Source organism: Lactuca virosa, chromosome 6 (genome assembly GCF_052849685.1).
Source record: "Lactuca virosa cultivar CGN04683 chromosome 6, Lactuca_virosa_CGN04683_v6, whole genome shotgun sequence".
Classification (NCBI taxonomy): domain Eukaryota; kingdom Viridiplantae; phylum Streptophyta; class Magnoliopsida; order Asterales; family Asteraceae; genus Lactuca; species Lactuca virosa.
In genome coordinates this window covers 51804925-51823077 of record NC_136431.1, presented here as the reverse complement: position 1 = coordinate 51823077, position 18153 = coordinate 51804925, and the positions used below count along the sequence as shown (strand labels likewise).

Here is an 18153-nt window from a genome sequence, read left to right as displayed (position 1 = left end):
GAGTAAATTATACAAATGGTCCCTATGGTTTTGGAGTATCTTGCGCGTTTGGTCCCTAACTTGTTTTATTAATTCAGATCCCTGCTATTTGTTTTTATTACGCGTTTGATCCCTAATTACCATTACTAATTCCTTTTACTCTTTTTATGCGACTAATATATTAAATATTTTAAGAATGTTAATAAATTAAAAAGCAAAGACCCTAAAATCCGCAACTACACCATATCCCCACCCCCTTTTTTCTTCAAGCCATCTCCACTGCCACCTGCATCACCACCACCTGTGGGAAACACCTTCATTGCCACCACTGACTGTAGATTACCTCACCATCCCCTTATCATTCTCCTTCTTACTTTATTAAAAAATGTTTAATAAATAATGTGGGTCTTGCCCCTTACCTTCACCTTTACTTATCATCTACAGTCTCATTCAAAACATACAATCGCTTTAATGGGATGGAACGAGTGAAAACGATGCAAAAAAGGAGCTGTAGATGGAGGTTTTAGTGATGCATAAAAGGATGAAAGGCATCATTTTTGGTGCAACCATGGCCTGAAAGGTAACCCACGGGCCGGAATCTATACTTGTAGAGGAAATAAAGAAGGTAAAGTGAAGTAAACTCAACGATGACCACCTGTACCTCCTTCCGCCACCCTTGTGAAAACATTTTCCTTTCTTTTCACCATTTCTTTCCCAACACCTACAGATAAACAACCACACAACACAACAAAAGGGATTCTCGGCTTTTCTTATGTCCTTATCCCACTAAAATCGAATCTAAATAATGAGTTTCCCTCTAGTAGATGAAGTCGAAAGCTATGTTGGTTCGATTTTTGCATCAAGGTTGATCGCATTTGCGATCTAGGATATTAAAATTAAAACCCAAATTCTTAAATATACCAAAAGGACCAAATTGAAAACCCTAAATAATCTAAACTTGAGTTAATAAAGTCGGTGGGAGAGGGAAAGTTGCAGAGAAAACTTAAGAATATATGAGAAATAAGACAACAGAGGGGGAGCGGTGGTGAAGGATTTTCCCTTTGACGAAGGCAACCAGTGGAGATGTGAATTGAAGAAGATGTGAGATGAACTATCATCGTTGTTGTGATGCTCTTGATACAAAGAAGACAGTTGCAGGAAGTTTAGTTCATAGGTACCAATGGTAGAGGGTGAATGGTGCAGACGAGGATGAAGGTGTCAACGGTAGACCATTCCGACGACTTTATGACCTTGTAATACGAAGAAGACAAATGAAGATACATTTAAAAGGATTTCAGATATTTTTTTAATCTATAAATAAGAAATAATCAATAATATGTAAATAAATCAAAAAAACAAAAATAAATAATAACGGGTCAATAAATAAATAAAATTGATATTTTATATAAAAATGAAATTTACATAAAGGTCTAATAATATTTTACAAAAATATGTCAGTTTTTATAAAATATGATTATTTTTATATTAAATTGATATTTTATATAAAAAAAAGTTTAAAAAGGATGTGTAATATTCTAAAGGAAGTTAGTCTTTCCTTTCGATATATGTTAGTATTTTTTATATAATAAATGGATAGTTATATAAAAATAAAGGATTGAAATATTCTAACGCTTTTGCTTTTATATATATATATATATATATATATATATATATATATATATATATATATATATATATATATATATATATATATATATATATATATATGCTTATGAAGACAAAAGGATTGCAAAACATTGTTAAAAGTTCGGAATACAAATGACGACAAAATCCTAGAACTAACAATTTAAGGCCGTTCTATATGAGAAATATTTTATCTCTAAGAACTCAAAGCTTAGTACAAAGCCCTTGGTCCTGTAACCGTTAATCCGGAAAGAACATGAAACATTGGTATAGATCTATACGAGTTTACAACCCCGCCTGCAATTGCTATTTACAATCATCGTCTGGTGTGTTAGGCGTAATCGTTCAGTCACTTATTTATTTCATGACATTGATGAAGCGTCGTGATGATCACAATACATCTCCTCACCGTACGGCTTTACAGAGACTTGCACGTCCATAGTTCGGTTATAGGCTCATATTCATGGGCGAATTTAAGAAGGGCTTAGGTGGGTCCTAGGACCCACCTAAAATTTTCAAATTATTTATAGATATTGTAGAAAAAAATTAGGACCTATCTTTAAAAAATTTTAGGACCTACCCTTCGTTGATAAAAAGTTAAAATGAAGAAAAAGTTCACTCCTAGTCCACTTGGTAAGTTATTTGTGTTTTGTAACTTGAAGATCCGGGTTCTGTATTTGTTAGATGATTGTTTTTTCTTAAATTAGTCAAACATCTTCCAATAATCTTATATAACTATTATAAGTGATTTATAGTTGTAATGTTAGTCATTATTTTCTCCAACAAAAATCTGAACTTTCATTTGTAAACTTGTAATCAACCCACATGTTAGATAACTTTCCATAAAAATCAATAGAAAATTATGTATTTTTGTTCTCGTTAGCTTTGGAGAAATGAATCGAATTAGATAATGCATATATTTTTCTTGAAGATATTGAATGTATTTAAATTGGTTCCTTATTGAAGAACATGTCATTCCGGAATAAACTTATTATTTCTATTTAAAATTTGGCAATTTTAATATAGTTTTTTTGGTAATTTAAAGGGCGCCTTAATTGTTTTTGCACAAGACCTTGAATCTACGAGCACTGGCTCTGGGTATACGACCGACCGTCACTAGTATTGTTATCTCTTTTATTTCTATCGGTTTCACTTAATTAGGAACCACGTAGTTTTCTATTCTAGATTCGCCACTGCTCATATTAGAACCAATAAATTTTAATCATGAAGTCTTTCCATTAAAACCAAACTTTTGAACAAAATGGATAAGTGTTGTGACATTATTTTATATAATTCATAATTCATATTTATAATGTTTTCAACACGACACTTATTGTAACTATAACTTATGATTATTAAGTTATAAACAACAAACTAAACTATTTTACTTGTAAGAGATTATAAGTGTGGACAAGGTACCTTTTATAATCTTAAAAGCCATACACACACTTTTGATTATAAAACACTGAAGTCAAACCCTATAATGCTCACCAACAATATTGTTGTCGTATTTTTAAACGTATGTATATTCAAGATCTTAAAAGCTGGAGGAACGCCTACTATGTGATGATGATATTTCCTCATAAATAAATTGTTGACCAGGTCCTCTTGATATGATTCTTTTATGCTGATATGTTTCTTTTATGCTTTGTAGAACTTGGGTTGTGTATTTTGTCGTCTTTTGGGATTTACTAAACAAAGTAATTCTTCATATCCATACTTTGGAAGAATGTAATGTTATTTAAATCCTGTAATATTCAATGTATTTTGTTATCTTTGATCGAACGTTTCACGTTGCAACCCGATGATTCCGCCATTTGTCGGGGCGTGACATAGAAAATAGTTGCTTTATATCTTAAATTATCGAACTCATATATCTCTCCTATTTTCTATTCGAAAATACATGAAATCATGCATATTGCCTTTATAACAAACATTTGGTTACTACATAAAACATACATTGTCTTCTTGCTACATGGCTTTCTTCAATTGGCTCATGCAACCTTCCATGAAATATTAAATACAAATCAGATCTTCCTAGCCAGTTTTTCGGTTCCAATCATTTTATTGCACATATTACTTGTTGTATGGCTACCTTGCCATGTATGTTCCACGTTTCAGGCATTATCGCAATACTCAGAATTAAGCTCATTCGACTTTATTTCATCTCATGAAATATGATTTGAGTTTGAAAAATCAAATTTCTAGATTTACGAATATATATTTTGCAAGTTAAGCTATCCCATTTAATATACAATGCAATAAAATAATGCAATTGTTTAAAGTACTATGCATGTATATATATGATGACATGACCCACATAGTTTAGAAGAAAACCCTATAAAATTCATAGAATTACTTTTTTCACTGACAATAGTATTATTATATATGTGCTAGATTCCACATATTCATATACATAATCATGCATAGGATTGCTTAAACTACTTTCCTATATGTTTGTCTAATATGACATGCTACTTTAATTATTTAACTTTAAACTTTTTTAAATATGTTTTCATTTTTTTAAAAATAAATTGTGTACTTTAATTTCTATTATAGCTGTGTAGGATAATCATATGTAGGACGCTATAAATAAAGAATATAAACTTCGTTGCTATTTCTTGCGTTTTTTTCCAAATTTTTAAAACCTAAAGTGTCCCCGAAAATAAGACGATCATAAAAAAGAAACAATTTCCAGAAAGGATAATATCATCACCACAATATTCACCGTCCAACTCCATCTCACATTAAAATATATTTTCTGACAAAATAAAAAATACATTTATATCATCAAATTTCAGATTTCAAATAAACATTGTAAAAATGAAACAAATTGACGAAAATAACTATTCGCCGCCCGCTACTTTGCACGATTAATAACGACAGTGAAGTATACATATCAAATATGGTGTATAAATAAGTGTTTCACATCAAATGTGACATAATTAAGTGTTGCACGATTAATAATGCATGATCAATCATATGTTCATGTATATTTGTAAATAATTCCAACTTTTGATTTTTAATTCTTATTGATTTGTAAATAATTCCAAATTTTCATCTTTAGTTGATATTGATTTTTTTTTCTACTATCATGAATCTTATTGATAATTCTTTAGATGTAGGAACCTATTTGCGCAAAAAAAAAAAAAAAAAAAAAACTATACACCTCTAGAAACTAATTTCGAAAGAAATTATATGTACCCGTTACTTAGTGCGGATCTACGACTAGTATATATAGATATATGTGTCTGTGTGTGTGACAATATTAAGCATGTATAAAACATTTTTTTATTACATCCTTTTGTTTGTATAAAATACACTCTTTTTTTCCATAGTGGTAATAGATACAAAAAGTAGCTTTAATACACTCTTTTGTCTATATAAAAGTATGTATTTTATAAATACATAAAAACGTTGTTTAAAAAATGTTTTCTAAAATTACGGTAATGTGAAAATACTTTTGAATACTCATTTTTCTATATAAAATACACTCTTTTTATGTATAAATAATATTTTTTTTTATGTAAATATGCAACATATTATGGTCTTTATCATAATGAATATTTTATAACACGATTACCTGCAGAAATAAATATAAACACATTTTTAATATGTATACTAATTTTCTTATAATAATAGTCTAATAGCCCACATGTCGACAACAATTTTGAGAAATTTAGATTACTCCAAAAGAGAGGTCACGTCTTAGAACAAAAAAATCATAATGTTTTTGTTTGCAGAAAATTCCAGTATAATAAAACATTTTGTAGAAATTGTTTTGTTTTATTAAAATATATTTAAGTAAAGATGTTTCAAAATACAAAAACTCTAAGGATGTCATAATTAATACATATCATTGTTACAATGTAAAGATATAATAGTCTCGAACACTATTTCATATTGTCTCTTAATCACTTGGCATCCTAAACAAGCTCTAGCAGATTTTAACCCTGTTACATGTGATGCATATAATTTGATTGGGTCAGGTTTCAAGTTGGGAAACTAGGTGAGACACATAGGGTTTTCAATCCCGTAATGTTATTATGATAACAATTTATAATTATCAAACCTGCAAAAACAACTATTACCAAATATTATGGATATAACCCATAGCTTAGATATCTATAAAACATAACACCCATACATAACCATCCCAACTGATTCTCACAAATTCTAGTCCACGATTATCGGTAAGAATCAACTCGCCAGATAAATTGCTTAGAGCAATGGTTTGACTAAACAGGTAGGGCTTCCTTGGCTAGTATAAGTCATAAAGGCACTTAAGACGTCAGAGTATTTGATGAATATGGTATTCCCCATTTCAAATATGTATGTGGGTTATAAATTCATACTAGCAACGTACATCACAAGACTATATAAATGTGAAGTGTTGTCATCCTACCCTGTTAGATGACAAGACATACTAGTTTAGTTGCCTGATCATACCCACCATATTTGGCTATCGAAAGGAATAAAATATTGCACTCTAGTACATAAACTGTACATCAACACCCGATAGAGCCACATAACATAGTTCTACTCTCTGTTCCTATCACATACACCCTTAATATGATGCTACCCAATATCAAAACTTAATTGAACTAAACATCTCCTTTAAGAACTAATGTATAACTAGACAAGATTGCAGAGTGTGTAATCAACAAAATTTCCTATCTATATAATATATTTACAATACTGAGTGTAACTAAACACTCTTTGTTTTTAATTGAACTAAGCATACTTTATAAATCTTATTTCATTACTTGGTAAGACTATGATGTATATAATCAATTTCCAAAATCATTTTACTATTTAAACTATACCATCACAATACAGTATGCAACGATTCATTTATCCAACTTAACAAGATCTAAATATTCATTTTACGTCTTGTTTTTAAACTTAGATAAGACCATAATCCTTGTAATCGACCTTTAATACTAAATCTGTTTAAACAACACATATCGTAACTTAGTGTATGTACTTAACACAAACTATCAGGTATTTTAACATGCATTAATCTTTTAGATAATAATACTTATTTTTAATATCATCACATAATAATATCATATAAATACTTTAACACATATATAACCATTTCGTTCACACAATATCGGTTGTCAATTAAACATTTAACAAATATTTCAGACAATAAACATTTAATTCACATATAAACTTTCAACTAATATTAATACTTTTTAATAATTATTTTTATTAAATCGTTTTTATAAAAGTAACTATGCACTCACCTGATATAGGTGGAAGACATGCGGAAAAGTCAACTCTTTGACTGACACTTCAGATTTCCCTTTATATTGTACTAAACATAAATATTACTAAGCCTTAGTATTTGTTCGTATTTATTAAGTTTAATCATTATAATCTTTTTATCAAATTTATCAATAATCCAAAAAGAACACTGATGTATAGCGGATAAGGAGCAACCAAGTACGGTCGTATCATATGTGGGATCTGTTTGGTATATAGAGATATAGTGTTTGGAAAATCCACTTTAACCACATCACAAATCTAGACTTGACATCACTCATGTAAGCAGATCTGTCAGTATAATGGTTGGTATTATCAGTAAATCTAATTTATAAGTTCATAATAACTTTTACGAATATAAATATAAGTTATACATAAAGCACGGTAAGAATAAATAAACTTACAGGTTGTTTAACGAAAAACCGAACATTACGCGGGCATAAATTTGAAACTGAAAATTTTATTTCTCTGGGCTCTCTCGTGCTTCATAGCTTTGCTACTAACACATCAGAAGTACTAGAACTAGGCCTCGAGAGTTTGGGAGAGGAAGGAAAAGAATTAGCAACCAAATATGCAAGAAATCGCTTCTATTTATAACATTTTAAGGAGTGTGCGCCGCGCCTAGGCGCTCTGCATCCCGCCACGTGTCTGTAATCCTTGGCATTATCTCCTCGAAAGGTTACATGTCAGTTCTAATACAATATTTAAACGTTTAGAACCTTGTACACATGAAATTTTCTTTTCCAAATCAAGGTTGGAAATAGACCTCAAATTCCTTCAATTAATAGCAATCTAGGTAGGAAACCTAAAGCATGCTATAACACATATTATTTAGCACATATTAGCACATAAGGCATTTCTACTAAAGTATTCTAGTGCACCTAATAAAAAGTAAGGTATACAACCTAAGGCATGCTATAAAATAATTTTATTAGCACATAATGTTAATTAAGGTGTATACCCTAAAATATTCTACTGCTTGTTTCTTTATTATTAATTTAGGTATACAACCTAAAATATTCTAGACACACTCTCACCATCATCACTTAATCTCTAAGTTTAAGTCTAGAAATAATCACTATTCCTAGTTCGCTTAAACTAATGCTCTAATACCAATTGTGACATCCCCTGTTTTTCAGAACCAAAAGAAAAAAAACTTTTATTTGCTCTTTAAAATCATAGTATTTTTGTTTGCTGAAAATCCCAGTATAATAAAACATTTTGCAGAAACTGTTTTTGTTTTATTAAAATATCATTGAGTAAAGATGTCGTTTCAAAATACAAAAACACTAAGGATGTCATAATCAATACATAATATTGTTACAACGTAAAGACCTAATGGTCTTGAACACTACTGATGCATGTTGTCTCTTAATCACTCAATATCCTAAACAAGCCCCAACAGCTTTCAACCCTGTTACTTGTGACACATATAATTTGAGTGGGTCGGGTTGGAAAACCTGGTGAGAGAATAGGGCTTTCAATCCTACAATATTATTATGATAATAATTTATAAATATCAAACTTGCAAAACCAACTGTTACCAAATAGTATAGATATATCTCATAGCATAGATATCTATAAAACATTACACCCGTACATACCCATCCCATCCGATTCTCACAAATCCTAGTCCACGATAATCAATAATTAATAGTCAACTCACCTAATGAATCATTTAGAGCAATGGTTTGACTACACATCTAGGGGCTTCCTTGGCTTGTATAAGTCATAAAGGCACTTAAGCCATTAGAGTTTTTGATGAATATAACATCCCCATTATATCTACGTCTGTGGGTTATAAATCCACACTAACAACGTAATTCACAAGACTATAATGTCAAGTGTTGTTATCCTACCCTGTTAGATGACCAAACATACTGTTTTAGTTGCCTGATTGGACCCACCATATTTGACTACCCAAAGGAATATAATATCTCCTTTAAGTCCTAGTATCTAACTAGACAAGATTACAAAGCCTTTTATCAACACAATTCCTACCTATGTAATATTTTTACAATACATGGTGCAACTAAACACTCTTTAATTTAACTCGAACTGAGCATTCTCTTAAAATCTTATTTCGTTACTAGGTAAGACTATGATGCTTTAAACAAATTTCCAAAACCATTTTCCTGTTTATACTATACTATCACAATACAATATGCGTCGATTCATTTATCCAACTTAACGGGATCTAAATATTCATTACACGTCTTAGTTTTAAATTTAGACGAGACTATAATCCTTTTAATCGACCTTTAATACTAACTCTTTTTAAACAAAACTTATCGTAACTTAGTGTATATACTTAACACAGAGTATCAGGTATTTTAACATGCAATAATCTTTTAAGTAATAATATTTATTTTTAAGATCATCACATAATAATATCATATAAACACTTTAACACATATATAACCATTTCTATTTCACACAATACCTGTTATCAAATAAACATTTAACAAATATTCCAGACAGTAAACATTTAATTCACATATAAACTTTCAACTAATATTAATACTTTTTAATAATTATTTGTATTAAATCGTGTTCATGAAAGTAACTATGCACTTACCTAATATAGGTGGGAAAGTCGCCGAAAAGTCAACTCACTTCAAATTCCCTTTTAAAATATCCTAAACACGAATATTACTAATCTTTAGTATTCGCTCGTATTTATAAAGTTTAATCATTATAATATTTTTATCAGATTTATCAATAATCCCAAAAGAACACTGACGTATAGTTGATAAGGAACAACCATGTAAGATCGTATCGGAGGTAAGATCCGTTTGTAAGATCTAGCATTGACATCACTCACGTAAGTAGATCGGTCAGTATAATGATTGGTATTACTGATAAATCTTATTTATAAGTTCATAATAACGTTTACAAATATAAATATAAGTTATACATAAAGCACGGTAAGCATAACTCAACTTAGAAGTTGTTTGTCGAAAAATCGGACATCATGCGGGCAAAACATCAAAACCAAAAACTCTATTTCTTCAGGTTCTCTAGCGCTCCATAGCTTCACTACTAACACCTAAGAAGTAATAGAACCAGGCCTCGAGGGTTCGGGAGAGGAAGGAAGAGAATTGATAACCAAATATGCAAGAAATCGCTTCTATTTATAATATTTTCAAGAGGGCGCGCCGCTTCATGCCATGTGTCGTAATCCTAAGTCTTGTCGTGGGGAGGAAGGGTGAATGGAGATGCTGCCAAGCGTCACTAATCCGACTGTGCTACGTGTCGCCCATCCGACGATCCAATTTTTTTTTCTTCTAAAAATCATAACTTTTGCATACGAACTCCGTTTTTGTTGGTTTTATATCCATGTGTAGCTATCCACAAGTAATACAATTTTCATTTGGAGTTCGTCGGGTAATTTTCAATTTATTTTTCGTTTTACGGTCCGAGAATGCTTAAACTCTAAATAAAGCTGCAAAATTTGTAACTTCTTCATACGGGCTCTGCTTTCGACGTTCTTTATATCGTCGATTTCATATTGAAGAGTACTACAACTTTTATTTAGATTGTTTTAGATAACAATCAACCGATTTTTATTTCGATTTCTGTGTCGCACACTGTTATACTGTATCGTACTCGAAACTTATAAAAAATCATAACTTCCTCATACGAAGAAATTTTTTGGCATTCTTTATATCAACACATTCCTATTGACAAGTACTCCGACTTTTATTTATATTACTTTGGCTAAAAAGCAACATATCTCTAGTTCATTTTTATGACGTACATTGCCGTATCGGTTTGAATGCGGAACTTAGATAAATCATAACTTCATCATACGAAGTAAGATTTGAGTGCTCTTTATATTCATAAAATTTTCATTATGTCTAGTACAACTTTCGTTAAGATTATTTATCCTAAATAATCTTTTATTTTTATTCTTTATTTTATCGTTTAATGATAATTTTTATATTAAGATTTTCTACAAATATTATATACTCCTTATATTTGTTCACATATCGTGTATATAATAAATAATAACACATAAGAAGAACAATTACCTTAATCAAGGATTTTAATTGTTCGTTAAAATATATAATAATTATAATTATACTCTAAACGTCTAGCCGAAATTGCAGTTGTTAGAAAAACCATATAAAAATTCATGGAATTATCTTTTCACTAACAATAGTATTATTACATATGTTAGATTCCACATATTCGTTTAGGTACATAATCATGCATTGAAAGGAAAAAGTTGAAAGTAAAACAGTTTCATAGAAAAACCCAAAAGTAGGATCTTGTGATACATAGATAAATGAAAGAAAGCACTCTTGACACTTCCTAATGGATCCATCAAGGTGCTTGTAAAGATATTTTATCAACTCCTGTATCTGAAAAAAAATCAAAAAATTAAAAATTAAAAATTGAAAGTGGCTATATAAGCACAGTCGCAGTTTTTTTTTTCATCCGTAAGCAAAAAAAATAAAAATAAACCAAGTGTCACTAGTACATAAATGATTTGTTGATGCGGTTAAAATAGTTATTTGATGCGGTTATTGAATCGCACTAACTAAGATCACATCAAAAAATACCCTCATTTAATAGTGCGGTTATAAACCGCCTCAAAAAATAGTCAAAACCGCACCAAAAAATAGTTGAGGAAAAACACAAACCGCACCATAAATGATGAAAACCGCCCCAAAAAATGCAAACAACACCAAAAAAAAACCATCCCACCGGAAACCACCCTTAAACCACCATCATCTCTACCGTGTGTTTGTTGCCGAGAACACAAGATTCACCAAGCCACACCATCTTTATCGCCATTAAACATCGTCGAGCGTCTCTACATTGACCTCCTTTACAACCGAGCATAAACCACCACCAGTTGACACCATCGCCATCTGCCCCACCTTTGCCGGAAACCACCATTACAACCACGAAGAACACCCAACATCCCCAGTTATCATCGTTTTTTCCACCTTAAACAAACCAAACGTAAATCAATAAAAAAAAGGAAGAAGAACAAAAATTAGTTTATCTGCATACCTGCCATCTCCACCACTAACCACCGTCAACACCGACCACAAATGTCGTACCTTTACTGAGAACCATCGAAGCACCACCATCTCCTACATATTTCCGATCAACCAACTTATTTCACCTTAAACAAACCAAACGTTTAATCAGAAAAAGAAAATAATGAAGAAGAAAGGAGATATGCTTCTTGTGTTGTCTGTAAAAGGGGGAAAAGCACACGCAGGGCATACATACTTTTAGAGGGAAATGAAAATATAGAAGGAAAACGAAATAAAAAATTCGAAGGATCAACCAACTTGTAGCTTGCTTGAACATGAAAATTTTGAACCAAATTTGGAGGGATCTCATGAAGAATGAAAAATTCGAATGAAATTTTTAGAGGAAAGATTAATGATGTGGTTGAATGTTTTTTAGTGCGAATTATTTCTTGGTGCGGTTCAATGTTTTTTAGTGCGAATTATTTTTTGAGGCGGTTTTAATTGTTTTTTGGAGCGGTTTTCAAAATTAGTTTTTGGTGCGGTTTTGGGAAACCGCCTCAAAAAATGCTTTAATGCTGCGATTTTGGAAAACCGCACTAATAAAGCTATTTTATGGTGCGGTTCTCTTCTTTTTTGATGCTGTAGATATTTAATAAGGCGGTTTTTAGAAAGGACAGCATCAAAAAATAAAAATCACTCGCACTTTTAAATGACTTGTGTAGTAATGTGTGCACCCTTCTTGATATGGTTTAGGTTCCATGCTCACAAAGAGGTAAGGATGATTACATGTTACATACATGAAAGCAATCGAATACTTCCTCCCAAGTAAATTACATTTTAGTCCATGTACTATATTGATTCCTTCAGATATAGACCAAAAATGCATTTGTGGGCGGATGTAGCTAGTAAGAAGTGGGGTCCATGCACCCCACTTGGAAGTTGGTCCCATCTATTATATTACCAAAAAGATCTTTAAACAATTCTATTTTTATTAAGAAACCCCCTCCATGGCACCCACTCTTACAAGAAAAGTCCATCTTTAACTTTTTTTTTTGCTAAAAAAAACTAAAAATATCCTAAAATTTCTAAATATTATATTTTTATATGTTTTTTATATATAATTGACCCCTCTTAACTTCGTTCCTGCATCCGCCGGTGTCTATACCCCATGTCTTCACACTATAATACATACTCTTGAAAGTTTTGCGTACATTCATTAGCCATGAATCATTTTATGGCATCATGATGGGATTATATTGTTCATAATCTATAAATGTAAAAGGTGATGAACCGTTAGATCTACCCATTATCCCCTCTTGAATTGTATTTGCTGTGTTATTCGCACCAGGTAGAAAATGAAAAACCAAGTGAAGTTTGTGATCTGCCTCCAAACTTTCTTTAGACATATAGTACAGTCATTTAACCACAAACCTCGTTATTCTATTCTATTCTCAAACATGTCACCAAATCGAATTCAAAATAGAGTGTTCCTCGTTCAGTCATTTATCAAAACTCACAATAAGGTTATATATGTTTATTTATGAACTTGTTTTCTAAACATATATATACGGAATCAATGTTCCTTAATCAATTATCACAACTGCTGATTGGGGGTGGGAGGGGGGATATATGAAGAATTCCCAAAATTATAAAACTCTTTAAATAAAGATGTTCATCCTCTTTCCCATCAACTGTTCGATGATGTTTTAATTATTTAGATTAATTAGTGATGATGTAAGTGTTTAGATAAGCATGTATGTACATGCTTACAAAATTCCAAAAGAACAAAATAAACATAGTTTAATTAGTTTATTTCTAAGTAAAATATAAACGAGGGGCAACTTTGTTGACCACTGAGTTTGTACTCTTAAATTCTGTCTAATATGAAAACTCCAATGGAGTACGGGTAGATTATAAAACGACTGTTAGAAAGACAAAAATTAAAGCCGGCCAAAATGCCAAGTAGAATATTAAGGTGTATGATTGTCGGTCTATGTTATTTGTTTGTTTATATCTTTTGTTTTGGTAACCACAAGTTGAATTGAAATATTTGTTATCACTACATAATTTAATCGAATGACTGAATAAGACGTGTTTCCTTTTTAACTAAATAATTTTTGTGTTTCCTTTTTAACTACATTTTAAAAGACATATGACCCAATTAAAGTGTAATGCCTGAAATCTACTTGATATTCAATTAACAGAACTTAACCATAAAGGATATCATATAATGACGTTCAATGAATATGAAATTCAATAACTACAAACTGTTCAATAGATAAAAATAAAGTTTTTAAAATTGTAAAAATGATCCACTGAATTTCTGTAGAGCTTATTGAATTGCATGGAAAAATGATGAAGTTACATGAATAGTATAATAATAATATCACAATCTATTAAGTTTTGTAGAGTTCAAACGTGTTACACACTTTAATTAGGTCATATATGTTTTAAGATGTAGTTAAAAAGGAAACACCAAATTCACACTTTAATTAGGTCATATATGTTTTAAGATGTAGTTAAAATGGAAACACAAAGGAGAAAATTATAAATTTTGCTAAATATCTTAATGACTTTTTAAAAAATAGTTAAAAAATTGAGTTTTTTTTATCAAAATAGCCACTACAATCGCACAAAAGAGAAAATTACAAATTTAGCTAAATACCTTAATGACTTTTTAAAAAATAGCTAAAAAATTGAGTTTTTTTTTTTTTTTTTTTTTTTTTTTTGAAAATAGCAACTACAATCGCAGACGATACTATCAATTGCGCGCTATAGCGTTTTGCGGTGGTCGAGGACCGCTATTTTCAGTTAAGCATTTTCGTTTCGCGGTAACGCTATTTGCGGCGATATTTACCGCTATAGCAACGCTATGGACGCTATTCCATTTTCGTTCACATTTTGGGCAATTTGGTTACTTTGTCAATGAAAAATTGGTTTTAATTATCTCACTACACTTTCATTTTAAAAAGCCCGGACAACTAACATAATTAAAAGCATTCAAAGCAACTACGTCTCCCGACAACTCTCTTTCTCATCTCTTTTTGTACTCACGACGACTTGAGTTGCTATGGTCGGACTCCATTAATGTTTTTTTGTAACTCGACCCACACCTACGAGGCTACGACTTGAGACTTAACTTCTTAAATCAACCACGACCTACTAATATGATATTGAACCCGTGGAATGCGATTAAACTCTTTTTCACACTTTTGACACTATTTAGTTTCCATATTACTATAATAGAATATTATGTTATGTTTTTATATGACTTTTTAGGTTCGGTGATATTAATTCTATATACACTTATAGTATTAATACTCAAATATATAAATTCTACATAAATATAATATAAAATTATAAATTATAGGTACTATTAAAAAACCGTTATACCACCGCTATACCAACGCGATAACCGTGATCTTAAATAGCGGCATGTGACCGCTATTAAAAATTTGATCATGATATCTGTATAGATTGCAGGTGTTATACCACATGTGAATTGTGATTTTGTCCCATATAAAAGGTTTTTTGTTCTTGAAATCGCAAAAGGCCTAGGGCGACGTGTGATTTTCTCTGATAAACTTTTTATTTTTATTTTTTTTATGTACCTGCGATTCCTTCGATGTACATATAATTTTTTGGGTGAATATTTATTTTGAGCTATTGAGAGAGTTTAGAAAATTTCTTGAAGTTGCAAGTATGAAAATGAGGATTATTCTAGATTGAGGTTTATATATTTCTGGTCCATAGGCCGAAAACTGTCCCATTTGTAGCCCAATATAGTGAGACATCGTCTAAGAAAGCTAAAATCGCAGGTGAGCTTAATCACCTGTATTTTGTTAGCTATTTTATGAAAAGTGCTAATCTTTAGCTATTTTATAAAAAATCATTGAAGTTTTTAGCTAAATTTGTAAATTTCTCAAACACAAAAATTATTTAAGAATTACCCTTTTCAGCTTTAGAGAAGAAGCCAAATCCCAGCCAAATAGTTTAAACACTTCAAAACACTCAAAACCTGTGGACATTAAAAGCAGAAAAGGACTTAAACTTTTTAAAATCGTATATAACATCCAAATGAGACCATAATATATAGTCCCCCCAAAAAATCATACTTCGATCATAGTTCATACACTGAAATGGCTTCTAATGTTCATGTTCTTATGATACCTCTAATGTGCCCCGGTCACCTCATTCCAATGGTGGACATGGCCAAACTCATGGCACAACAATCAGCCACCGTCACCGTCGTCATCACACCCCGTAACGCCGCCAGGTTCGGGGCGGTCCTCCACCGTGCAGTGGCCTCAGGCCACCCTATCCGAATCCTCCAACTCCAATTCCCAGCCTCAGAATACGGATTACCAGAAGGATGTGAAAACGTAGACGATTTGCCATCATTCAAGTTGACCAAGAACTTCTTTGATGCAACTGCTAAACTCCAAGAACCACTTGAAAAAGTGTTTAACGACCTTAAACCGAAACCAAGTTGTATGATTTCTGATAAACATTTAACTTGGACAGAAGATGTAGCAAGAAAGTTCGAGATTCCATGGGTTATTTTCGATGGAATGAGTTGTTTCACTCAGTTAGCTACTCATAATCTCTGTGTTTCCAAGGTTCATGAACGGGTGGGCGATTTCGATCCATTTTTGTTGCCGGGTTTACCGGATAACATAACCATGACTAAATCTCAGCTTCCAGGGTTATTCAATCCAGGAAAGAGTGCAGAGGCAAAGGTGATAAAAACTGTACGTGAGAAAATTAGAGCAGCAGAAACAGGAGCATATGGGGTAGTTATAAACAGTTTTGAGGAGTTGGAAAGAAGATATATCGACGAATACAGGAAAGTGAAGCAAAAAGTTTGGTGTATCGGGCCGTTTTCACAATCTAACAAGAATGATTTAGATAAAGCTCAACGTGGAAGTAATGATTCCATCATCACGAGCCATGAGTGCATCACCTGGCTCGATTCTCAGGAACCGGGGAGTGTGGTTTACGCATGTTTAGGGAGCCTAACGCGACTCACACCACCACAGTTTATAGAACTGGCTCTAGGGTTAGAAGAGTCAGAATCCCCGTTTATTTTAGTGGTGAAAGGAGGGAGTCGAACAGAAGAGATAGAGAAATGGTTGGTGGAAGATGGATTTGAAATGAGAGTGAAAGGAAGAGGTGTTTTGATCCGTGGGTGGGCCCCGCAAGTTCTCATATTATCACATCCTTCATTAGGAGCATTCTTGACTCACTGTGGGTGGAATTCGACTATTGAAGGGATTTGTGCAGGTGTACCGATGATAACGTGGCCTCAATTTGCTGAGCAATTTTTTAACGAGAGGTTGGTTCTGGAAGTAGTGGGAACGGGTGTGGGTGTTGGGGCTGAATCAGTGATGCCGTTAGTTGAGGAAGATGCAGCCGGGATGCAAGTGAAACGAGAGGACGTGTGTAAAGCTGTGAAGATGGTGATGGATGAAGGTATTGAAGGAGAAGAGCGAAGAAAAAAAGCTAAATATTTTAGGGAGATGGCTGAAAAAGCGTTAGAAGAGGAAGGATCGTCTCAAGTTAATATAAAACTGTTCATTGAAGATATCATGCTACACATAAATAAGGACATGGCAGATAAGTTATAGTTGCTAGTGATGTACGTATTAAGATTTCGTTGATGATTCTTATCTTGATAGCTTTTCTTTTTCTTTGGAAATCCATATCTTTGTCCGACCATGAAGTTTTCATACATGTTTTCCATATGTGTTAGCGTGTTATTATTAGTAACTGTTATTATTATTGTTTAGCATATTGTTAGTCTATATCTCGGCCCATTTGTATTGGCCTTAGTCCATTGATTAATGAGAGATCGATTCATGGGAAATAATATCAATTACATCATGTACTACATTGAGTAATAAGCAAGATACAATGGCAAATCTAAAGGGCACCAATAAGAAGATATGTGAAGAAAATAAAGAACATACAAGTCTATATGTGGTTAATACAATCATTTACGTGTGCTACGTCACGACCTAGAGAGATTTCTATTAGTTTAGGAATGGTTTAGATGTAGGATTTACTAGTACAATATATCGGGAGAAGAATGAACCTAAAATAAGAAACGAGTCAAGCCAACGAATGAGCTGCTGAGAGTCCCTTGGAACACCCTTAGTGAAAACTCATCTCCAGGAATCTACCTTCATGCATCTCCTTTCCGGAGACCAACTTCTGGAAACCAATCAATAAGATCCAGAAGCATATCAATCTGTACAAATCAACA

General features: G+C 32.0%; 1 pseudogene; it reads left to right on the top strand.

The window, feature by feature from the left end:
- The first annotated feature begins 15998 nt into the window (after nt 1-15998).
- On the top strand, nt 15999-17709 carry LOC145118733 (UDP-glycosyltransferase 73C4 pseudogene; annotated as a pseudogene).
- Nucleotides 17710-18153: the final 444 nt, after the last annotated feature.